Source organism: Palaemon carinicauda, chromosome 3, assembly GCF_036898095.1.
Source record: "Palaemon carinicauda isolate YSFRI2023 chromosome 3, ASM3689809v2, whole genome shotgun sequence".
Taxonomy (NCBI): Eukaryota; Metazoa; Arthropoda; class Malacostraca; order Decapoda; family Palaemonidae; genus Palaemon; species Palaemon carinicauda.
The window spans coordinates 159,160,038-159,186,581 of NC_090727.1; the positions used below are offsets into that span (position 1 = coordinate 159,160,038).

Below are 26,544 nucleotides of genomic sequence, written 5' to 3' on the forward strand. Positions count from 1 at the left end.
TTGTTGACAGGGAGATAGTGAGAAAGTATCAGTACCTTTATATGCAATTGATAATAAAGCTTAGCAAAATTAGAAACTGTTACCATATGTAACGGTCCTTGAACCTCTCTAGAATATACTTTACAGTGACAAACACCCTTCAAAGTTAAATGTTAATTATGAATTACCAGTAATCGGCCATCCATTGAGACAATACTGGTATTGTTATTATTACTTTCTAGGCTATAACCCCAGTTGGAAAAGCGGGTTGCTATAAGCCCAAGGACTCCAACAAGGAAAAATAGCCCAGTGAGGAAAGGAGATTAATAAACTACAAGAGAAATAATGAAGAATCTAATATATTTTAAGAACAGTAACCATATTAAATTAGGGGCTCACATATTAAGTATAAAAGCTTATAAAAAAGAAGAGTAACAAGATAAAAAAAGTGTGTTTGAGTGAACCTCAAGCAAGAAGACTACCCCAACAGTGAAAGACCATGATACAAAGACTATCTCACTATGCAAGACTAGAGAACAGTTAACGGTTTCATTTTGAAGTGTCAACCTAGACATAGTCTCTCTTCTACCCTTATCAAAAGGAAAATCCCAAATGATTTGATATATGTTTAGGAAAAGGAAAATGAGCCGTAACCAGAGAGGGGCCCAATTTAGTATTGTCTGGCCAGTCAAACAACCCAATAACAATATCCTATAGTATCTCAAAGGGTGGTTGGTGCCCCAGCTAACTTACTACCTGCTACGGGTATTGGCAACTTTAGGTGACCAGGTAGTATTACATTGGATTCCTCTCCGGTTACGGATAATTTTTCCTTTGCCTACACATCGACGAATAATCTGGCCTATCCTTCACACACAATTATCTTTCCTCAAACATCTGACAACACTTAACATAACTGAAAATTTTTCACACAGTGAATCAACTACTGCACTGTAATTGTTCAGTGGTTACTCTCCACTTAGTAATGGTTAGAAGAGACTATTCAGCTATGGTATGCAACACTTTTAGGAGAAGGACACTCCAAACTCAAACCATTGTTCTCAGTCTTGGGTAGTGCTATAGCCTCTGTACCATGGTCTTCCACTGTCTTGGGATAGAGTTCTCTTGCTTGAGGGTACACTCAGGCACACTGTTCTATCTAGTTTCTCTTCCTCTTGTTTTGTTAGTTTTTATAGTTTATAAAGGAAATATTTATTTCAATGTTTTTACTTTTCTTAAGATTTTTTATTTTTCATTTCCTCACTGGTCTATTTTCCTTGTTGGGGCCCCTATGCTTATAGCATCCTGCTTTTCCAACTAGGGTTATAGCTTAGCATTTAATGATAAAAATAATAATAATAATAATAGAGGTCCTGTAGAGAGTGGGGTTCCCCTGCTGTATGCCGTCATAGTAAAGTAAAAGTAAGTATTTTCCCTGTTGACTTTCCTTGGGCTTATAGCATCCTGCCAGAGTTGTAGCATAAAGAATAATAATTAAATATATATGATTTTCAATTGAGGTAAGAAGCTCTTTGCAATACTTTAGTATTGTAAGGCTAATTACTGTAATTTAGTGTGAGTGCTTCATTGATATATTTACCATCGTCCAAGATTAGTTTATTAGAGAAATTGTGAATAAAACAAAATACGTTTGTGTTTTGTTTCGTCTGCTCAAAATTTTACGTGTCACCAAGTTGCACGAGTGCCAGTCTTTATAGCAAAACATATTTTATGCTGAACATTGCTATACTTTTAAATACATTATAGATGAATATATCAAAGATGCTCTTAAAATTTTAAATGTTCTTATGGTTAATGCCTTTTCGCTATTACAAAAAAAATTACTCCCATGTCAATTTTGTCATAGAGACAAACCCAAAACAGACTGTCAAAGTAATTGGTGCCCATAATTGTGTATCTGTTAATATAACATAAAAGTTACTTGGTATTGGAAAATAATATGTATTTTAAATTGAAAAAAAAACTTCCAGCTATGAATTATAAACGTAAGCACATCTAGAAAGTCAAGTCAAACCTCACTATGACGTCACACGTAGACGGATTTGACATGAACTTTTCGCTTAGGATTAGTAAAGACTCGGTGTTGCCAGATATGGGGATTTCTCTCTAGATTTGGGATTTTTGGATGTCTGATAGGGATATTCTGTGCAAATTTCTACGAAGAAGAAACATAAATCAGTAAAACTTTATATTGTTGCAATTAGTTTTACTTGAACTTATATGAAGTTTAGTGAGCAATTTCTATATTAGTAAAGCTTACACGATCAGAAGAAAATATATTGGTGGAAATGTGGAATTTTGGGTTGTTTTGGGGATTTTTTATCATGAGTTATGGGGATTTTTAGACTAACCCATCTGGCAACACTGGCGATTAGTTTGTTTATACGAGTGCCATTAGTAGGAGTGTCGCAGTATTTTGCTTTGAAGAAAACCGTGATTGCAATAATTCTCGTTGACTGATTGTGATCCCTGTTCATCTGGTTAACTCAGGTAAGTGCATCGCTATTAATGCCATTCAGTGTGAATGTATTATTTTCGTATTTTTGATGCAGCAGATGAGAAATGTCTTGAGAGAGCCAAAGTCACAGGATCTTACGAAGTCTAACCTGAGCAAATGTATTCTATTGTGAAAATAAGGAAGAATATTCAACCCAGTTAATGTTTATTTATCATGAATATATAATAGGCATAAATTAATTTAGCAATTGAGTTACAACTTTACTTTTACTTTACGGGCTGTTTTCCTAGGCCTAGTCCTATATTTGCAAGACTTACAAGAAAATAGAAGGATTATCTATATGTAGTGAAAGAAATGTGTAAAAGAAGGAAGAAATTACCAGAAATTATATACCTCGTGTCGATAAAAAGACAAAATTATATAAAAAAAAATAAACATGAAACTTCTAAAAGGACGTCACAAGAGGCTTCGACTGTCAACCTGAATCTTATTTAGTCGATCTGAAAAACAGCCAAACGCAAGCTTTGGAGCCTCGCCTTACATAAGACGAAATGCAGCCTTTAGGCTTAAAAGGTTAAATATTTTAACATGCTGTTAATTTGGAAGTAGGGGAATCGTGGTAGGCCATGTCGCTTTAACCTAGATTTTTAGATCTGGAAGGTCGGAGACCTAGGCCTAAGTGGCGTAAACCCACTGAACCGTAGGACGCGATGAATACTGTATTATCTTTGAGAACTCGTCTATTTATTATTGACTCGCCATGTAAAATTAAATGTTAACGTAGCCTGTCGGGCTGTCCTGCCTAGGCCTAGGTTAGCATTGCCTACAACTGAATAACTAGACTGCTAGACCTAATGTGGGATACCCTAAACTATATAATTAAACCACCTAGCCTAATATGTTTTAAATCTAGAATGTAATGAATACTGTATCAACTGGCAACACATCCTGTACGACTTTCTTCATTTAGTATTGGTAATTCTAATAATGCACCATATATTAAATGTGAATATAGGCTACCTGGCTGTCCTGCCTAGGCCTAAGTTAGCTTGGTCTACACTAACTGAACAACATGATTGCTAGACCTAATGTGACGCACCTTAACGCTATTTTGTGGTGAATGTAGGTCATTAGGACAGGGTAAGCTGAGAATATGTTAGTCTAAGGTGATTGGTTGCCGGAGCCGCAGTCCACCCAATAGGGAAGGGTATGACTACTTAGATAAGGTTAGGCAGGAACCTTAGTTTACGGGTGTTCTTGTGTCTACTTCCCATGTAAAATAGGTTTTTTTTTTCATTCTGTCCCATCAAACTACAAAGGCTCCTATTTTAAATCTGGTATGTATAGATTTTCCCATACTGTTTAGAAATAATTTGGTTATTGCCATCCCCATACAGGTGTAAGTGGAGGGCCGGACTTTGGGTCAGATGTCTGGCCCACAGAGTTGAAATTCCTGTTGTAGGTTTTAACCCAAATGATGTTTGTTCTGATTAGCTTAATGTCATCATCATATATGTTTAGTGACTGATGCTATAGTTACAGTTTTGTTTATGCTGCTTAATTTCCAGGGAGGAGAGATCAGTAGGAAATTGGATAGGTAGAAATTCTGAAGTGATTTAAAATCATTTTGGTTATTGTTGATTTGCATTATTTTGATATATATTCAATTGACAAGGGTATGCTATACAGTAATTGAAAACTAAAGCTTGATAATAGAAATTATGCTAACATTGAACGTAAAGGTAGAGGTGTCTGGTTTCAGTTCCTGTATCCTCCGAATAGATGTTAACCGAGCAAGCCCAATAACCCAGTATGGTGCCTAACCACAGCTGTATCCTCCCCAGTAAATAGCTTAGACTCACGGTCCCGGGCCGGGATCGATCTGCTGCCATGCGAATGCTAGGTGAACGCGTTATCACTGTACTACTAGCCTGGTTGAGTAAATTTACATTACAGTATTTGATAAATATACATATAGCCTAATACAAATTGAAAATTTAACTCTATAATTTCAGAAAGAGTTATATGACTTTATTATTATTACAAGCTAAGCTACACCCCTAATTGGAAAGTATGATGGTACAAGCCATTGGGCAGTGTGTGTGAAGGGTGGGGGGCGGGGGCTGCATAGAAAAAATTATTAAATGTAAAAAAGTTTGGTGATAATTGTTCATGTCATGTGGTTGCTACTTGCATACAGTGAATGTCAATACTTAATACATGCATCAACAAGGAAAGCCAATGCATGTCAGTAGGTATGAATGCGGCCCATTTTTGTGGCCAGACATTCCATAGTCTGTGTATAACTTGTGTGTACCACCATAATTCACATCTTCCACAGCACATGGTAATAAAAAATTTGCAATTGTCAAAGTGGCTTTAGAATTAACTGCATACTTGGTAGTAGGTACTATGGTTTTTTCAATTACAGTACATGTATATGTATGTTTGGCAATGGTATAATTTGCCAGTTACAGAATTGGTACATTTAATTTTGCGTAATTATCTTGGACCCCCAATGTATGGAATCGTAACTACGCCACTTGCTTTGGTATGCTAAGAATAGTAGTTAGGTAAGGTGCCCTAAGTCAGGAGAGGTTCAGCATTATGGTGTTGTGACAGTGATCATACAGCAAACTGTATGTTGTAAGTCTATTTAGTTACTAATGTTTGATAAGTAAGAACACTGTGTCTTAGATAAGTTCAAGAAAGGTGAAGAGATTAGAACCCACTCACCTATGATTAAGGACAAATTGTCTCAATTTATGTCTGGCAGTACAAGGGTAAAGATGTACAGTCCGTACATCATTACTAGTTAACATTGCTGTATAGGGACCTCTTTGGTGTAGCAGAGCCCCTCCCTTGTGCAGTAAACGGGTTAACAATTTACAGTGAGAACTGTTACTCTTATCAAATATTGCCGGAGAGTGGATCTTTTCGACAACGTTACTAGTGATGGTGTATGGTCTCTAAATCTCTACCTTTATTATTATTATTATTATTATTAAATGCTAAGCTACAACCCTAGTTGGAAAAGCAGGATGCTATAAGCCCAGGGGCCCCAACAGGGAAAATAGCCCAGTGAGGAAAGGAAATAAGGAAAAATAGAACATTTTAGGAATAGTAACAATATCAAAATAAATATTTCCTATCTAAACTATAAAAACTTTAACAGAACAAGAGGAAGAGAAACTAGATAGAAAAGTGTGCCCAAGTGTACCCTCAAGCAAGAGAACTCTAACCCAAGGCAGTGTAAGACCATGGTACAGAGGCTAGGGCACTACCCAAGAATAGAGAACAATGGTTTGATTTTGGAGTGTCCTTCTCCTAGAAGAGCTGCTTACCATAGCTAAAAAGTCTCTTCTACCCTTACCAAGAGGAAAGTAGCCACTGAACAATCACAGTGCAGTAGTTAACCCCTTTGGGTGAAGAAGAATTGTCTAGTAATCACAGTGTTGTCAGGTGTATGAGGACAGAGGAGAATCTGTAAAGGATAGGGCAGACTATTCGGTGTCTGTGTAGGCAAAGGGAAAGAACCGTAACCAGAGAGAAGGGTCCTATGTAGTACTGTCTGGCCAGTCAAAGGACCCCATAACTCTCTAGCGGTAGTATCTCAACGGCCAGCTGGTGCCCAGGCCAACCTACTACTTTGTACTGCTTATGCTTTTCCTGCTGAAGATTTGATCGCATCCAAGGTCTTCTTGTGATGAGTGAGTGTTGTGGTAGCCTTTGAACGCGTCCATCTAGAAATCTACGGGACTGGAATTCGAGACTCGTTCAAGTTTTTATAGGTTGTCTTTCACGGGAGGCCAGTTTTCAGTATCAGACTGTATCTCTTCGTCTCTTGGAGTCGTCCTTGAGGTTCTCGTCTTTACCACAATAGTTCCTCTTCTCCCCTCTCCCTACTACCCCTCCAAAGGTCGTTTAGCGAAGGGGGGTGTCCTTTAATTTTGATAAATCTTGAGGTAGGCAGTCCTTCTCGTTTCACCTTGAGAAATTAGAGTCTTTCAGATTTACTTGAGTAATCTGGCCATTTCTAGGACATTGAGGTTTTCTCAGGGAAGTGCCCGTCATCCTCAGTAGCAGTTGCAGCCTGCTGCCGGAGAAGTCATTGGTTCCCCTATGTAATAGACACCGCCTTCTTTGTCTCTTGACTTGCTTAGAGACCTTCTTGGGAGACTTCTCCTAGATGCTTTTCCCTTGAGAAGCACTGGCCTTCACCTTCCCCCACAAGAGGATCTTGCTTATACAAAGACCTGCAAGCTACCACAAGTGGCTTCCTCATCTCTTGAAGCTTCGAGCTTTGCTCCTCCTGGAGGTTTCTTCCAGAACACTCTAGCTCCTCAGAGCATGCTTGCAAGGTTGCCCTATCCCTCCTCTTCAGGTGAGGATCCTAGACACTTTACACGGGCGCTATTCTCCATCCTCTATGAGAATTGTTAAGATCTTGGAACTTCTAGACTTGATTACTCGGATGCATCTCCTCCAGGTGCACCTCATGCAGGAGTTGTTCTTACAGAAAATGTGCCTCTTCAAGTCTCGCTTCTGCTGGAAACACCTCTTCCAAACCTTGCTGGACGCACCTCCTAATCCACTCATTACTGGCCTATCTTGCAGACACATATCTCCCAGGCAAGTATCTCTCAGAACAACCCAGTCTTGTCCGTATTGAAAAATTGTTCGGGAAGATATCTGCCTTCCGTGATAAGCTAAGGGAACTCCTCCACAACCTATCATTTGGCTGCAGCTGTATCTGCAGAGGCAGCTTCACCGTACAGCAAAACAATTCTTAAACCAAATCTTTTTTGGAACTTTTCTAACCAGCCCTTACGGGCAGTGAATGAACATTTTTTCTTTGGGGAATTGCTAGATATTTCTGGTCGTGGTTCATTGATGTCCTCTTCTTTGTCATAGTTGTTGTAGTTGTCAGATACAAGGTTGTTATACAGGGTCCTCACCTTTGTTCCGAACACATTGGTGTTCACGATTGTTTTTCTTTCGACAATCTGAAATAAATACTGCCAAAGCAGGCTCCATCCATATTACTGTACCATCTTATTGCAGGGAGTAACCCCTCTCTTCACTGTTCTGTTGAAAGTCATCGATGCACTGTTGTAATGGCATCCTACTGCCGTGAAACGGGGTACCCGTCCACCTATATCTACTCTCAATTCAGAGAACCAGTCACTTTTTTCTTTTGGCTGGTAGAGAACGGACGTCTCCGCTTTCTCCTCCTCTAGGCTTAGCCATATACTGTAGATAATTGCTTTACACTCAGCCATTTTCTCTTACTGACGTGACTGTGTTTCTCTCTGACGTTATATTACAGAGTAATGTTGCTGTTATAGATGTTGATGTCGTTTGCTCCCATTAGTTTATTGGAAGGAAGACCTCTTTGCTGACAGCTCCTCTTGGTGCAAACCTCTCCTGTCCACAGGTTGGGTTTTTTTCTCCCCAATTTTTAATTCTCTCTTTGTTTTTTCTTCAGCGCTTACACCAACGTCGAAGTGTGAAGTCAGTTGCTGGCTTCTGCCTCCTGCTTACGACGAGTCCTCTCGCCATCTGTCGATCATGTCACCCAACGATCCGCAATCTCTGTGTCTCTCTTTCCCCACGGGCAACGTTCCAGCCCATGTGTACAATGTTTGTCTGCTGCGGATCATAAAACTATGAACGATCGTCAGCCCATGGCCAGCTTTCAATCTACTCGCCGATCGCTAGGATGAAACTGATTATCTTCTTGTCCTTCCCGACGATTCAAGTTAGGATGTCGTTCTCAACTATCAAATGATCGCCACTGAGATCGAAGGTTACTTACAATCTTGGTGCTCTTCTTCTAGAAGATGTTCACGATCACAAGATCAAAGGTTATCACGATCTTGACGCTATTCTTCACGAAGACAATCACAGTCACAAGTTAAATACTCAGAATTACGAGATCGAAGGTCGCTCACGATCTCGACGCTCTTCTGCTAGAAGACGTTCACGCGCGCTAGAAGCTTAGGATCATGAACTGGTCGCTCGTGATGACGTACAAGACGCTCCTTTTCATGAGGCAGATGCTCTACAGATGTTGGTTGCCTCCCATCCCCATGAGAATCATCCTTCGCCTGTTCGATCTCCCTTTCTGGGGATTCTTCCGGCAAGAATTGGATTAGACCATTCCCGTCCTTTGTTCGAGTAATCCTGTCAGAGAATACCCAGAAACTAGCCTCAGCTTCATTTCTCAAGCAACATCTTATGTCAACCTTCAGTTTGAGATAGAGTTTATTGAAGGGAGGCAGAGAGTGCTGCCTGGAGGTTTGCCTTCATGTTTGGGAACTTCCCCTTCCGAGGGGGAGACTACACAATCGCTGTTCTGCAATCCTCGTGCTTGCGAGATTTGTCTTGAGTGACAGATGATTTTTGTTGCTCTTGTTTTGATCTATCCTTCGGGGGATTCCTTTGACGGTAATTGGATTCGTCCATTTTACACTCTTTGGAGCAGACCATGAAGCTAAACCCTCACAAGCACGAGCTACATGCTCATAATCACGATCACGAGCTACCTGCTCATGTACACGATCACGAGCTCCATGCTCTTGATCACAATCACAAGCTACATGTTCACGATCAAAAGCTACACACTCATGATCACTATCACGAGAGGGACGCTTACGTTCATGAGCGAGACGATCGTGAGCAGTTCTCTTCCTTACGAGGAAGTCGATCCTCCAGTTACCTCGCTGGTCTCAAAGCGATTGCCGATTCCCAGTTTGCTGATTGTCAGATCTGCAATCACCAGCTCACAGATCGTCACCTCGCCATCACCGATCGTCACCTCACCTTAGCCGATCGTCGAGGTTCACCGATTTTAGTTCAGCGATCTTCAGTTCACTGATCACCATATCGACGATTGTCAACCACAGATCAATGATCTCCAATTTCAGATCACTGATCTCTGATCTCCGAGCATTTACCTACAGCTCCTATTGCTGATCCCCTGCTCGCGTGTCTCCAGTGTCTGATTCGTCAGCTGCCAATCGCTGTTTTCAACGGCTAGACGATCGACTTCCTATCATTAGCATCGTTCACTGATTGATGTTCGACAGCTAGTCATTCGTCGTTTTGCGCGACAGTAGCTCGCCATTCACTTGCTTGTCGTTTTCTTGTTTAACGTTTCCTGTTCGGAGGCTGGTGATCACAACTATGCCTGCTCTCCTCTAGGCTGCTAAATCAATAACCACTTCCAAAATCTATTGTTTAGCCCTGAATACTCAACTTTCCAAGGTAAAGCTCTTGAACGATCCATTCTGTTGGGCTTCCTGAGAGGGAGCTGCTCCCGAGAGCCCCTCTTCTGAGAGTATGCTTACCTAAATGACATAGATCGTCTTCTCTCTTCCTTGCTCTTGAGCTTACACTACTTGGTTAAACCACCCGCTACGTAGAGTTGAAGGAGTTTAACACAGATTTCATTCTAGGAACCTAACCCTAAGGGCGTCTTGGATTGACAAAGTTTTTCATCTCATTCTGCGAGATTCACAGAACCTGCATTAAGGTGGCCAGGTTTCTGCATCAAATCCGGCACATTTGCGGGCATCCATCCCTCATGAACGTACGTGCTTCACCCACACTTCGTTCCTTCCACAGAAGGCCGTACGGGACAGCTGCCTCAAGAAGCAGGTTGCTTCTTTGGCTGCTACCTCCTCCCTTGGCCCTTATAGTACTGTATAGGACTACTCATGAACCGACTTTGCTTGGATAGGAACTGCTCTAGTTAGGCAGTCTCCTGCAGCAAATTAGATCTCGGACATGGTGGGAGAGGCAGATCCCTTGAATCTGTTCCTCCCCCCTGTATCGGGAGGCACAACCCCTTGGGGTTACCGCCCCACCCTCATTCTCTCCTTCTTAGTGAATTGAATTCAGTGCCGTCTAATGCTACAGCTATAGCAACTTAAATTCTACAATTCGGGTCAGCCCTAGATGGGTGACCGATGAGAACAACGCCCTCGGACCTTCGTGGGAACAATTTCAAACTTCATCCGCAAAATCCTTTTCCGGGGAAACATATTTGCCTAACCCTTCATGAAACTCTGTCGTGTTCATGAAGTCGCACAATGACTCTCTTCCATAACCGGAGTTGTTCGAAAGGAATACTGTATAGTAATCCCTTGCCACTTCGCGGTTCAAGTTTTGCGGCCTCAGTGCATCGCTGATTTTTCAAAAATGTTCATCGAAAAATAGAAAAAAACAAAAAATACCGCCATATCGTCAACCTTATAGCAGAAAGCATAATTTTTTCATTGTGATGCGTGAGAGAAATGATTTCCCAGGATGCCAGACAAAGCGAGAAGCTCTCTCAGAGCCTTTGTACGTAACCATGGCCGCTCAGACAAGGCACGAGATTGGTTCCTGGTGTGAGATTGACGGAGTAGAGCATGAGTGGATGTATCCTGTGAGCTGATTGGCTGCGCATCATTGCATCCTCTCTCAGCTTCCTCCCTTGTAGTATCTCGCCACTCTTGTTCACGCTGTTAACTCTGTCTCGCGTATCTTAGTGTTGTGTTTGAAATTAACTTTTCGTTAATCCTTTGCAATGCCTCTTAAGCGCCGTTCCCCTGCAAAAGATTCCTCTAGTGGGTGCAAGAAGAAGAGGAAGCTGATCACCATCAGTAAAGAGGTCAAACCTTTAGGTATGTTGAAACAGGGCAGAAATTATGCTGCAGTGGCACGCCATTATGGAGTGAATGAATCGATAGTGCACTACATTAAAAAAGGACTAAGCTAACATCTGCAAAACCTGTGCAATAAGCTTCAATAAAGAAGTGAATCGTGTGGTAACTCCGCGTAATAAGACAATTGAGAAAATGGAAGCTGTATTAGCCTTGTGGATTGCTGATTGCAGAAAAAGAAACGTGAGTTTGGGTACTAATATGATCAGGACAAAGGCCAAATGTGTCTATAATCAAACCTTGCCCGATGACGACGATAAAGGAGATGCTGAAGAAGCCGCTGAAGATGATCCTGATGAACCTCAAGCCAGCACTAGCTCTGCCACGAGTGATTCGCCTCCTCAAAGACGAGGCTTTACAGCCAGAAAGTCTGGTTCCATAAATTTCAAGAGAGATGCAGCCTAAAAAGCATACCTTTGTATGGTGAGGCTGCTTCTGCTGACACCGATATGGCTTGTCGTTACGTGAAGGATGAGTTTTCTAAGCTCATCAGTGATGGCAGCTACCTCCCTGAGCAAGTTTTTAACATGGACGAGACAATCCTCTTTTGGAAGAGGATGCCTTCTCGTACATTTCTCTTCAGAGATGAAGTGAAGAGCCAATGGCCTGTCTAAAGGCCTTCCTTTGGGAGGCAGAATGAATGTCAAAGACAGGAATTGACCTTCTTGTAAGAGAAAGTCTGCTTTCACCTGTTGGGCCTCCTCCGAGCAATTCCTCCGAGAAAAAAGAAAAAATGTCTTCTCCCCGCCACCGAGCAGGTCTCGTCGGCAGTCTTGTCTCATTAAGAGACTTGGCTAGCCCACTGGACTCGCCTCGCTGGCAAGACTTATCTTGCCTAAAAAGCACCTCGCATCCAGTGGCACGTCTACAACTTCGAAGAACCCATTATGGACTTCCTTTACGAATAGATGCTCTGTGGTGAGGATCTGGTTTGGATCGTCTCTCTTCTCAAGGGCACTATTCCAGTTATAGACACTCAAAAGGCCATCGAGAGGAATCCTGCTTAGACTTTGGCAACGGTTTGAGCCTACTTACCTTTCGGCTTTGCCTAAAGAATATTCACATAAATAACTCCAGGTTTGTATTAATTAGGGAAGAATATAGATTATCTCCAAATTTGTCATTTTATTCCTTACCCAATACAAATCCTTCTTCTTTACATAGAAGATAATGGCGCAAGCTGGAACACGGCTATAAAACTTTTAACAAAGTGTCAACAGCCATACCGATTGTTACCAGTGGGTAGCAGGGAACCACTTCCCACTCGGTCACTCACCACAACTCCACTTTGATATCAGCCTTAGTTGAGAGTGGATGTTCTCTTCCGTGCTTCTGGAACGGGCTTATTTATCTGTTTTTCCTTATTCTTTTGTTGATGTGCGGCTGTGCACACTTGAGGATGTAGTACATGCATGTTTATTTCGGGAGTTGAAGTGTATCCTTACTGACTTTGCCTCACATGTAGAGAACACTTCTGTACGCAGGCTTCATGCAATAGGTTTTTGGGAGTGGCTGTCCTCCCAGTGGGAGCGGTATGGCAGGAGAAGGAAGGAGTCTAAAAGGAATTCTTCACCTTCGATGTCCTCTTCTCTCTCTCTTCTAGTACCCTCCCCTATGTCTCTTCTTGTTCTGCCTCCTCCGGACGGCAGTCTAGTAAGAATGCTAGCCATTTAACCATCAAGCAACCCTTGGGTTAGGAAGCTCTTCCTATCTCCTCTTGTGTGGTGGCAAAACTTTCCTTCCTTGGAGAAACTGCATCCTAAGATTCTTTGCATCTCTTGTAGCCTTCCATGGGACCTGTGGTTCCCCTGTCAAGGATAGGCTTCTGGAGGTGTTGAGGTGTGGGGCTCAGGGGGAGAGTATTTCTGCTTCTAGTGGGGTTGGCTTCGGCACTTCCCCTTCTGTTCAGTCCCTTGCCCCCCTCCCTAACCTTCATCCTTCGCAACGGATCCTCTCCCATTCGAGGATCTGTGGGGTATCGCCAGACTCGCAAAGCATGCCAACTCCTCAGGGACTTGTGAGGGTTGTCCTTGCCTGGGAGTCATATCTTCCTAGGTAGCTTAAAAGCATCAGCACGCTCTAGATCTTCGAAGTCGAGCTTTCTGAATCTCGCGGATAATTGCTCTTGCAAGACTGTCAGAATCTCCAATGCCCACAGGTTTCTGTGTTAGTTCACCAGGTGCGGTCACCATCGCGTTTGCCTGGGTGGGTTGAGAGTGCCGGATGTCACCTGCTTGCCCAACCAACTCGCCCACATATACCTTGCATGTGCTCACAGACTGTTGAGCATGCTTTACCTAGTGAGGTAGATGAGGCGTTTGCTAGCATACCCACGATCGCGCGATCAGTACCCCCCTTTGGCTTGCTGTTGCCCACGATCATACTTGAGCATAGCTCGCCAATAGCGATTGTATGCTCCTATAGTATGCTAGCATACCCACGATCGCGCGATCAGTACCCCCCTTTGGCTTGCTGTTGCCCACGATCATACTTGAGCATAGCTCGCCAATAGCGATTGTATGCTCCTATAGCACTAAGGCTCGCATCTCACTCATGAGCCAACAACGGTGTCTAGCAAGGCCCACTTGTTGCAGTAGACCATCAAAGTGTTTTCTGCCAGCTTTAAGAGATTCTGCAGTTTTGACAAACTTCCTTAAGACTCAATGTCCTCTTAAGCCTCTGAGGCTTCCTCAGATCCAAGGCCACGCTGCACCGCAAAGATGCTCCTGTTAGCAGGGCCTCTTCAAGTAGCTTTATGGCACCAGCTCCCAATTGCGCTTCCAACTCACTCATTCGGAGAATATGCCCAGACTGCCGTACCACCTTGATACACAGAAGTTCAAGCCAGGAGCTGTGGAGTTGAATTTTTAGGGGTTTACCCCATTAAGAACATCCAGAGGGGCTGTAAAGCCGAAAGGCAGGTTACACCTCCAGGGGGGGAACACACTACCCCAGGACCCACAGGGAATCAAGGTCTCTGAGAGAGATATTGTACATCGACTCTGTAGGCCGTAGCCTATTGAGTATGTAGGGAGGGCTTTTTGTTCACATGAATGAATATAATCATTTGATAAACTGAAAGAATTCTAAAGAGCTGCTCTACTGTAGAGATGTAAAAAGAAATATTATTGTATCTAGTATTGTAAAGATGAAGTCTGATTGTGTTTTTAATATTAGTGCTGGTCTATATAAATTGGACCATTTCAATATGACCAATATTGTTCAACAATTCATAATTATGTAATTTTTGTTTACCTATTTTGTGTTTAGGACCACTTTTACGTTTAAATACAAATTTTGCCTGTGGGTTGTTTGATTGTTTGACAATGCCAGTTAGCTGACAAGGTTGTTCATTAATTTTTTGTATTGTTGAAGATTTTCTCGTATTTTATCCTATTTTACTTATTGACGTCCTTCAACTGTATATCACTCATATGTATATATATATATATATATATATTTGTTCCGACACGAATACTTTACCTCAAATTACCTCTTCGGAGGGTCCTTGACCCTCTCTCAATCTCGACCAAGATTTCCCGCGCTACCCCCCCTATCTCGCTCCCGATAGTTCCTACCCCCGCCGCCAGGATAATTCCTGCGGCCCGGATTAGGGCAGGTCACTGCTTTTCCCGGGTCAGGATCTCATTAAGTCCTTGGTCGTGAGATGCGAAACATCTCACTCTCTCGCTTAAACTCTCGATCCTTTGGCGCGTTGTGATCCCACGTGTTCCCAGTGTACGGACTTGTGTTTTTTCTGCGATAGTGCGTTTTCGCAAAGTGTCCTCAGTCCGTTCCCCTTGTGTTATCCAGGGTTTCTGTAACTCGTTAGTGTTGACCTTCGTGTGCGAACGATGGAGAACGTGCGTCGTTGTCCTGGTCCTAGAGCAGGAAAATCGTGTGGGGCTTTCCTCTCTAAACCAGAAGTGGACCCGCATTCCCTTTGTTCCACGTGCAGGGGTAAAGTTTGTTCCTCCTCGGACACATGTCCCGAGTGCGTGAATTGGGACGGCATTCAGTGGGTACGGTATGGTACAAAGAAAAAGAAGTCGTCTAAGCGTTCCCCCAAGAAAGTGAGTGGCGTGTCCTCCTTACAGTCGGTCAGTGATCGGTCCGACGAAGCCTCGGCCTCTCCGTCTCCTTCGCAGAGGAGTGGCCAACAAGCCCCCAGTGTGATTGTTAGCCATAGTGTCCTCCCAAGTGAACCCAGTGTGAGGGAGGAACCAAGGGCTGGCCCCTCGGGAGTAGACGGAAGGGCCGCGAGTGTTTCGGGCGAATCGGGCCACGTGGCAGGGGATCACGCTTCCTCAGAAGACCCGGTATGGGGCAGTGTGGCGATCTCGGTCTCCCCCCCGCCCTCGTGGGCCGGTGGGTTGGGTTCCCCCCCGCCAGAAGAGAACCACTCGAGAATTCGTCGCCCGAGTAGCGACGCCTTCGGGTGGAAGTTACCGAAGACTCCAGGGAGGTCACCGCTAAGGATGGACGTATCCCTGGGTCCATGGCCTTCTAGCAGGGACAGAGTGGACTCGGTACCCTCGGTATCCACAGCAGTTCCCGAGGACTTTCTCCAGCACCCTGTCTCGGACGGTCGACGGCGAAGGGCCTCCCCTGCGCATCACTCTAGCAGTCGTTACGTGAGGAACGTGGCACCCTCGGACTCTTCGGAAGCAGACTCATCCTCCGGGGGAGAACGCAGGGAGAAACGGCACCGTAAGAGACCGCGGACCGATAGTGATCGTTCCCGCTCCAGGTCGAGGTCGCGGCACAGTAGGAGGCGCCCACGCTCTCACTCCCGTAAGTACAAGAGGGAGGTCTCTCCCGGCGGCGGCGAATGGTTCTACGTGCCCCCAGGAGAGTCCAGGAAGCACCGCTCTCCAGACTCTCGGTCCAGTGATCGAGCCTCCAAGTTGTCACTGCCTACATACAACTTGGAACCGCTCGACCGGCCACGCAAGAAGGACCTCACTCTCAGGCACAAGTCCTCGAGGCCTTCGGTTCACCCCGCCCGGCGGGAGGAAGCACGCTTCCGAGAAGACAGCCCGACCGAACCAGCCCAGCTGGGTCGGACGTCGAGCGGGAAGGACCGGTTGCCGGGGTCGGGTCTTCCCACCGGGACCGTGTCCTCCGCGTCCAGAGCCTTGGGCCAGTCGAAAGGCCTCCCGGGGTCGGTGGCACCCGCCACACGGCGAGACCCAACCGTGTACGGTGCGCCCTACGGTTGCGGGACGGCCTCCCTGGGACCTAGTAGGGAGCGGCCAGTTTACCACCCAAGCACGGCTCCCCTCAGCCAAGCCGATGCCTCGGTCGACGGAGGCGAGGTTTCCCCGTCGGAGGACTCCGCCTACAGAAGAGTGGTAGGCCTCATCAGAAGGACCCATGGGATTCCTGAACCCGCGGCGACGAAGGTGAATACCTGGAGGTCGAGCCTCTTGAGATACACGCACCGGGACGTCCTTCCGAAGTCCTCTCTGGCCCTGCCTCTCGCCCCAGACCTAGTACTCGGCCAGGAGTACATCGACAACTTGGTGGCCAGCACTGCGGAGGCCCCCAGGTCCCAGAGTTCCTCCAAGCTCCTCCAGGGTCTTAAACTACAGGCCAAAGTTTATATCCCGGAAGGGCGACGCCCAGGCCCCTGTAGAGTGGACTCAGCCGTGGATATCCTAGGACAAGGCGGCTCGGACGAAAGGGCCAGCTCAGCCCGTGTCCTTCTCGGCCTCTGAAGCAGGCATGATGGAGGAGATGTCGAGGGACATGATTAACGTCTCTTCATGGCTGGACTGGTGGGCCTCCACGTTAGTTAATGTACAGGCCTCCACAGACCCCGACGACCCGGAACAACAAGGTCTCCTGTCAGACCTTATCACCTCCGGGGGGAAAGCTCTCAAATTTATGGCGTATCAGGCACTCTCCTTGACGGCCAACTGGGTCCTCCGGAAGAGGGACACAGTGCTTTCCAAAGTGTCAAGGAAAATCCCAGACAGACAGGCGCGAGTGATTCGCGCCCTACCCCTAGGAGGAGAGTCCCTGTTTCCGTTGAAGGAATTAGAAGTGCTGATGGAGAAGGTGTCCAAGAGGAGAGAAACCAACGTCCCTAAGCAAACATCCTCCAGGAGGCCTCCTTATAGGAGGTCAGTCTCGGATAGTGCCGTGACCCCTCAGGCTGTCCCCAGCTCTTCGAGGAGGGACGCCCCCGCCTCTTCCTGGACATCAACTCCTCAGCCCTTCCGCAGGGGAGCTACAGCTTCTGCCAGCTCCTTCAGGTCGGGTTACTCCGCCTCGAAGAGGGGCAGATCAGGCCGCCCCTCTAGGAGAAGGTAGAGGGAGAGGCCCCCTACTCCCGCCCAAGCCTCGGGTTGGGGGATGCCTCAGACCCTATTGGCAAGCATGGAAAACGTATGGGGCGGATGCTTGGACGGTGTCCGTCCTGAAAGAAGGCTACAGGATCCCCTTCATAGCGGACTCACCCCCTCTTATTCCAGCCACCCAAACAGAATGGTTAGCTCCCAGGGACCCGTTGAAAAGGGCTACCCTGCAAAAAGAAGTTTCCTCCATGTTGGAAAAGGGAGCCATGGAAGAAGTCCTTCTCCCAGGGCCAGGCTTCTACAGCCGCCTGTTCCTGGTGGAGAAAGCAACGGGGGGGTGGAGACCGGTGATAGACCTGTCGGCCCTCAACAGGTTCGTCAAGAAGACGGACTTCAAGATGGACACCCCAAAATCCGTCCTGATGTCCTTGAGGGAGAAAGATTTTATGATGACGGTCGACCTCAAGGACGCGTACTTCCAAATTCCGGTCCACCCGTCGAGTCGGAAGTTCCTCCGGGTAAAATGGGGCTCCCAGATCCTGCAGTTCCGGACCCTCTGCTTCGGACTGTCGACGGCCCCTCAGGTGTTCACGAGGGTCTTCGCGACAGTCTCAGTATGGGCTCACGAACGAGGTATCCGCCTCATCAGGTACCTGGACGACTGGTTGCTCCTTTCCAGTTCAAAGGCCCTCTTGGAAGAGCAAGGAAAGGACCTCCTCCGTTTCTGCAGGAGTCTGGGAATCATTATCAACCTGGAGAAATCGAACCTAACGCCATCCAACAAAATGGGGTACTTGGGGATGACGTTGGACACCGTGCAGGGGAAGGCCTTCCCCTCGGAAGACAGGATACAGAACCTCGTCAAGATCATTCAGCCGTTTCCTGTCGGGGCTTCCCAGGAAAGCGAAAGACTGGCAGAGGCTGATAGGCCATCTGGTCTCATTAGAGAAGCTAGTCCCCCAAGGGAAGATACGGCTCAGACCCGTACAATGGAACCTCAAGGCTCTATGGTCCCAGACAGGCTCTCAGAAAACATCGATCCCAGTCCTCCCGGACACGAAAGCAGCCTTGAATTGGTGGCGATGCCAGTCGAACTCCCTCAAGGGGATGCCCCTCGGGTCCTGTCCCCCCGAGTTTCTCCTGTTCATGGACGCCTCCAGCCTAGGGTGGGGAGCCCACCTGCGGGAGGAAACAGCAAGCGGGACCTGGTCAGAGACCGAAAAGCATCGCCACATCAACGTCCTAGAGCTAAAAGCAGTACAAAAGGCATGTCTGCACTTTGCAAGTCGGTTGAAGGGAAACACCGTGGCCCTAATGTGCGACAACGCCACGGTGGTAGCCTACATCAAGAAACAAGGGGGCATGAAGTCGAAGGAACTGTGCGACCTCACCGTAAACATCTTGCACTGGGCGGACGAACACCAGGTAACACTGCTAGCAAGGTTCATCCCCGGGAAAAGGAACGTGCTAGCCGACGGCCTCAGCAGGATAGGTCAGATAGTAGGGACAGAATGGTCCCTACAACCAGCGGTGGCCAGACTCATCCTTCAACGCTGGGGCTCCCCGGTGATAGACCTATTCGCAACAAAGCTCAACGCCAAGTTACCGGTTTATTGCTCCCCGGTACCAGACGAAGGAGCAGCCCTAGAAGACGCCTTCCAGCACAGGTGGGACAACCTGGACGTTTATGCCTTTCCCCCCTTCACGCTGCTAAGACAAGTGCTCAACAGAGTAAGAACCTCCCAAAACCTAAAGATGACTTTGGTAGCGCCCTGGTGGCCGGAGAGAGAGTGGTTCGCGGATCTGAAAGACCTGGCAAGCCATCCGCCATGGCCTCTGCCCCCCAGGTCAGATCTACTGAGTCAACCGCACTTCCTCAGGTTCCACGACAACCCTCTCTCTCTTCGCCTTCACGCCTGGAGACTATCGAACGACTCCTGAAGAAGGAGGGGTACTCCTCCTCCACAGCCAAGAGGATGTCCCTATATCTAAGAAAATCCTCTACCGTAGTCTACCAGGCGAAGTGGGCCGCCTTTACGAAATGGTGCGCGACAAAACAAATAAGACCTCTCAAAGCCTCGGTCCCTGACATAGCTGATTTTCTAGTGTACCTTAGGGATAAAATAGGAATGTCAATCCCGGCTATTAAAGGAGTACGAGCAGCCTTAGGCCAAGTCTTTCTCCTGAAAGGCATCGACCTGGGGACCTCAAGACACATAGGGATGCTGATTAGAAGTTTCGAACAATCCTGCCCTCCCCAAGCCAGGAGAGTGCCTAGATGGGACCTGGCCAAGGTCCTGAAAATGTTGTGTCGTCCGCCCTTTGAACCACTCAGAGATATCGGGGACAAAGATCTCACCCTCAAGACAGTCTTCTTGCTAGCCTTAGCTTCGGCTAAGAGGGTAGGTGAGATCCACGGTCTCTCCTACGACGTGGCACACTCCAAAGGGTGGAAGGAGGTATCTTTCAAGTTCGTACCCTCCTTTGTAGCAAAGACTCAGAACCCAGCAGTCTGGGACCCGAGGTTTGAAGGTTTCTCTTTTCCGGCCATCCCCAAGACAGGTAATACGGACGACCTGAAGTTATGCCCGGTCAGGACGATCAGGAAATACCTGGAAAGGACGGCCCATCTCCGTCCGGGTGCCAAGAACCTCTTCGTCTCTTCAGGCGTTAATAAGAAGCAAGTGTCCAAGAACACTATTTCCTTCTGGCTGAGACAAGTCATCACTAGGGCTTATGAAGAAGACAAGGTGGCAGTACCAGGCACTCCCCGTCCCCATGACATCAGAGGCCTGAGCACTTCCTTGGCCTTTGAGAGAAATATGGCAGTGGGCCAGATCCTGCAGGCCGGCACTTGGTCACACCAGTCGACCTTCACGGCCCACTACCTCAAAGACTACTCAAGAAAGTCTTTGGATGGATTCTCCATTGGGACAGTCATCGCCGCCCTCCAAGCTGTGTAGTGGCAGGCTGGAAGACGTCCCCAACAAGTGAATAGACTCATCCCTACTTCTTCAGGAGAAGACTCAGTAGAGAAAATGTCAAGAGGTAAGCCTTAAATTATAAGCGTAAGTTTTCCACTGCTACCCCCTATCCGCTCTCTGTACCCCCGCATTACGTAGCCCTCCAGGCACCATGTGCCTAACCAAGTGGCAGAATGGCTCTCCCGCCTCCTAAAGTGTAAGTCTCCGAAGAGGTAATTCGAGGTAAAGTATTCGTGTCGGAACAAATGAAAAATTTTAAGTAATTTTTATTTTTCCTAACATACTTACCGAGAATTACCTCTGAGTAATGGCCCTCCCTTCCGTCCCCGAGTGCCATTCTTCCATTGCCGAGTCGGGCTAAACGGAGGACTTAATGAGATCCTGACCCGGGAAAAGCAGTGACCTGCCCTAATCCGGGCCGCAGGAATTATCCTGGCGGCGGGGGTAGGAACTATCGGGAGCGAGATAGGGGGGGTAGCGCGGGAAATCTTGGTCGAGATTGAGAGAGGGTCAAGGACCCTCCGAAGAGGTAATTCTCGGTAAGTATGTTAGGAAAAATAAAAATTACTTAAAATTTTTCATATATATATATATATATATATATATATATATATATATATATATATATATATATATATATATATATATTTGACAAATGCTTGTGTTGTTTGTGTTATGGGTAAACATTTATGATTGCTGATCATTAGATTCCTTACAGTATTTAATAACTACACAAAAGAGTGTAGTGTTTTCAAAGGTTTTGTACATAAGTGCATAGTTTCTTTGATACAATTAATTAATTACATAGTGACTTTTAATACAAATCCCATGATTTCATATTGTAGAAATGGGAAATTTATTTAAAAGAAATTTTTGCTATAAAATATTTCCCATTGTATTACCATTTCCAGGTAATATCACAAATTTATTTACAGCGCCAATTTAACAATATTCCAGTTATTAAAAAAAAATTACTTTCTGCTTCTATAACCTTGGCATTTATGACACCGGACATTAGTATTAAAAACAGCAACCATAAGGAAAAAAGAAGCAACCAGCCTTGTCCATTGTTATCGCCTATCTCGGTTGACGATATTTTTTCATATCCCTCAGGAGTTCAAGTTATGTCATATAAGGTCAAAATGAGATCGTAGAAATGCCAGCTTGTGACATAAAATCGACAGTAGTGGGGCTTCCCTTATCCTTTGTGGCTTTTGAATCATCAATTATTGTCATTGGCAGGGGCTAAGAGGTGGTTGGTCGACTTATAGGGGCCATTAGGTGCTTCATGCATACTGCCAATATCACTCATATTCAAAATATCCTTTATGCCTTTCCGTTAAAAGATATTTTATGTTGCTTGCTCATAAGAATATATCGATTAAAAAATTACCCCTGTGGCATTTGAAAGCATTAATGTTTTAAGCGTAACATTAGTAATGATACTGGTAACATTTTTGTGGAAGTCTATTCCATGTTATTAAGGCCCAAGAAACCCGTTGAGATACTATCGCTGAAGTGTTATTGAGTCCTTTGACTAGCCACTCTGGTTACGGCACATTTTCACCTTTACCTCCACATACAGTCTGGCATATTCTTTACACGTTCTTTTTCTTCATGCACCTGACAACACTAAGATAACCAAAAAATTCTTCACTCAAGGGGTTAACTACTGTACTGTAATTGTTCAGTGGCTACTTTTCTCATGGTAAGGTAGAAGAGATTCTTTAGCTATGGTAAGCAGTTCTAGGAGAAGAGCACTCTAAAATCGAAATATCATTCTCTAGTCTTGGGTAGTGCCATAGTCTTTGTACCATGGTCTTCCTCTGTCTGGAGTTCGAATTCTCTTACTTGAGGGTACATTCAGCCTCAATATTCTACCTGTTTCCTTATTTCCTTTTTTTTTTCACGTATATTTCCTTGTTGGAGTCCTTGGGCTTACAGCATCATGCTTTACCAACTAGGGTTGTTGCATAGTAATGATGCTAACAACAACAACAACGAGAATACCAAGTAATATGTCATACCTCCGCCAACTTTCCATTCAAATGTACATGACCCTTTTGCGTAGCTTGGACTCGGCCAAAAATTCCTATCTTGTATGTGCCACCAAGATATTCCAAGCATCGCTGAAAAAAAATGACAAGATCCGCCTGGGTATACTCGTGATGTGGTCATTTCTAGTCGATTGAATTCTTGAGATGAATATGCTCGGAGTTGACTGGCTTTTTTGGCAACAAATCGTCAGCTCATGAGCATTGGGAGAATTTTAGTATCTTTTAGTTAAATTGATAACTAGAGGAGCATTCGGTAGAGCGCAGAACTCCGCCGCGGCAGCTCATTTCTCGACATTGACCTTTGACCTTAACTTGTATTAATTGGCGCGGATTTTCATACACTGAAATATGAACCAAATTTGAAGTCTCTGTGACAACGACGTCCAAACTTATGGCTGATTACGTGAATTGGACATTTTGCTTGACTGTGACCTTGACCTTCGAAAATTTAATAATTTCTAGCTTTTTACATAACAGTTAATTTCTACAAGTTTCATTACTCTACGATTAAAATTGTGACCAGGAAGCTGCCCACAAACAAACAGACAAACAGGGACGAAAACATAAGTTCCTTCTAACTTGTTTGTCGGAGGTAATTATGTATTTGAAATTTTCCCAGTTAATCTACACACTCGTCAATACTATCATTTGTTGTGCGTCGTTAGTCAGCATTTTCGTACCTAACAATTCCATTGTAAGGTATTTCATTGATTGTATATTTATGATATATCCCGGCGTGTCTCGGAGGATTAAATGTTATTTTCTTCCTGCTGTAGATTATAGACTTAGCGTAACAGTAATATTTTTGTTGACGTTTTGGCATGCTTTTCTTAATCATCCGAGAGCTAGGTGTAATTCTTATGCTTATTCGCTCGTATGATTTTTCATCTCTTAAAAATTCAATGATCTGTTTAAAAACAATTCATAGAAAGGCTCTGCAAGTAATCAAAAGTCAACTATTTGTTTAGAATATCTTCACTTGACAGACGAACATCTGTTCAGTTCATGTACCAAAATCTAACTTCCGATCAGTACAAATTTTCACTCAACTTTTTACAGTATTTGTTTTTCACCGAAACCAAGTCTAAAGTAAAAGGAATCTTTATTTTGTTTATATATATAATAGGGTGCCAGTAGCTCAGCAGATATATTTAATCACGATTTTTTTTTTCACTAAAACATCTTTTATTTTAGTTTCAGGATATTTAATACCAAGGTCCATACGTTGATTTTAAAGCTATCTACTACACATGCCAAAGTGGAGTAGCAAAGGGAATCCTTAAAGTTCTATTTTCTTTGTTAATTCTCTCTCTCTCTCTCTCTCTCCTCTCTCTCTCTCTCTCTCTCTCTCTCTCTCTCTCCTCTCTCTCTCTCTCTCTCTCTCTCTCTCTCTCCTGATAAATGCTTTTCATTGCTGTTAAAGCCTACTCTCCTTGCTGTTTGTGCCAAATGATCAGGGTTCGTTTAATCAATATTGAGACCTAGAATGAATTAACACGTGATGTTTTGCGGAGAGGAAACAAATATTTCTTGTAAAGAGTGCATGACAATTATTATATTATCTAGCAGATTATTATTATTATTATTATTATTATTATTATTATTACTATTATTACTTGCTCAGCTACAACCCTAGTTGAAAGAGCAGAATGCGATAAGCCCAAGGACTCCAACAGGGAAAATAGCCCCGTGAGGAAAGCAAATTAGGCAATAAACTACAAGAGAATTAAATAACAATAAAATACAATATTTCAAGAACAGTAGTAACATTAAGATGAATCTTTCATATGTAAACCATAAAAACTTTTTAAAAAATCAAGAGGAAGAGAAATAAGATAGAATAGTGTGCCCGAGTGTACCCTCGAGCAAGAGAACTTTTTTTTTATCAGCAAAAAACTTCTAATTTCATTTCCCTATACATGTTAGCTTTTTTGTAACCTTATCATAATTAATCCGCAATCTCTATCTTGAAATCATGTCTTTAAAGAGCAAAACTATTTTGAATATCAAAACTTACTTTTTCAGTAGTAATTTTAGATCCTGTTTTCACAGATCTCTCTTAAAACTTCTTGGCATATGTAATGTGATAAAGGGTTGAATGGTGTTTTAATTGGCATATGTCAATTCTAAATAGGCTTACGGCGCAGCTAAGTCTCTCATGACTGACAGCGTGGTTGGGTCTTCCAAAGTTCCCATTCCTTTGGTACGTTTCGCTTTACACTTTGTTACTGTTCGGTTTGATATTAATGGTGATTTAGGTCACTTGAAATTATTTCAGTATATGAAGATATTCTCTGGAATTACGGGAAATTGCCATATATCGGATCATTACATAAAGTTATTTAAGAAAACCAGATGAATGATATTAGGAATCTCCTGAATGCTTTCGTTGAAATTACAAGTAGCAGCAACGGGACATGGCAGGATTTTTTCTTAGTATTGACTAAATTTTTTAAAGGCATGAGATGAAAGTTAATATATTCAGGGAATCATAAAGAATTATTCTATGCAATATTTTTATTTGCTGAACTAATCATGAGAACTTATTCCACAACCAGGACCCATACAGTCACTGTATGGGTCCTGTCCACAACATTATTAAAGTATTAATTTACGTAAAATTATCCCGCAAAATAAAAAACAATAGAAATATTAATTCACACAAAATTAGAAAAATGTTAATTCACACAAAATTAGAAAAATATTAATTCACACAAAATTAGAAAAATAATTCACTCAAAATTAGAAAAAAAATATTAATTCACACAAAATTAGAAAAAATATTAATTCACACAAAATTAGAAAAAATATTAATTCACACAATATTAGAAAGAAATTAATTCACAAAATTAGAAAAATATTAATGCACATAATTATTCCAAGAATTCAACTAAGAATTTTTCTAGGTAATGAAATTAGTTATTTCATGCAAGTTCTTGGAATTAATTCATGCAATCCTATGAAATTATTTGAGTTCACTCCGTAATATTTCAGGAATCCGGTACAGTTACCGTGGGCAATCACGCGAAGTTATTCCGGTTTTCAAAAGCATTAGTTTAACCTAACTTCTCTGAAATGTGTACTCCTTAAGGTGGAACATTTGTTGTTTTTTTAAGCTCCATGCTACTGTTGTTTTCCTTTGGGTGCAGCCAAATTGCGTTTTGTACCCTGATAAAAATGTTTCTACTATTGGTGGGTAATTTTCAAAGGAATTACTCTCTCTCTCTCTCTCTCTCTCTCTCTTCTCTCTCTCTCTCTCTCTCTCTCTCTCTCTCTCTCTCTCTCTCTCTCTCTCTCCTGCTTAATCGTCTATATATCTATAAGAATCCTGTTCAGTGAAACTCATCAACAGTGCGTCGAATACGTTACACACAGTGTCATTAATACCCATTTTTACCTCAGTCTTTTGCCTTTTGGATATTGCAGCCCCCCCCCCCTTTTTTTTTTCTATGATATCTTTCAGAGCCCCTTTTGCGTTGCACTGAAGGCCTTGCTTAAATATGCACCGTTCCTTCGGGCCCTAGCTGCACTTACAATATTTGGTATCCATTTATTTTACCTCCATTATTACTTCCTATTTTATGTTTAATGTCCAACCTATTCTAACCTTTACTTCATTGTGTAATTAGGGTTTTAACTTGGACGCTGAATGGTCTCACAGGCTCCAGCACCCTACTATATAGACGAAATCGACAAATCCAGTCATATATAATTCAACCATTCCAGACCTTCCTCTCCTTTTGCCTCTTACTAGCATATCTGAACTATACAGCATATTTCTCTCTTCATCCGTTTTAATTCACTACATATAATTTGCAAACACACTATTTCAATAGCTTAACATTTTGATTTTAATTCGCAATTGAGATGTACTCTTACCTTGATCAAATATGATTTTCAAATAAAGATTATGTATTCCCCTTGATATTCCAAGTGTTTACAGGTCTTTGACACACCTGTGACTTTTCTTGCTTCGCTTCGACTCTTCTCACCTACTAACATCGTCACTAATAATTTATTAATAATCCCATA

General features: G+C 43.8%; 1 long non-coding RNA gene across 1 annotated transcript in view; it reads left to right on the forward strand.

Annotated features, from left to right (window-relative positions):
• Nucleotides 1-2,369: 2,369 nt before the first annotated feature.
• The window catches only part of LOC137637975 (uncharacterized), a 184,772-nt gene continuing 160,597 nt past the window's right edge, over nt 2,370-26,544 (forward strand). The window contains exon 1 of the long non-coding RNA XR_011043835.1: nt 2,370-2,490. This is a non-coding gene — a long non-coding RNA (uncharacterized lncRNA). The remainder of the gene's footprint in view (nt 2,491-26,544) is intronic.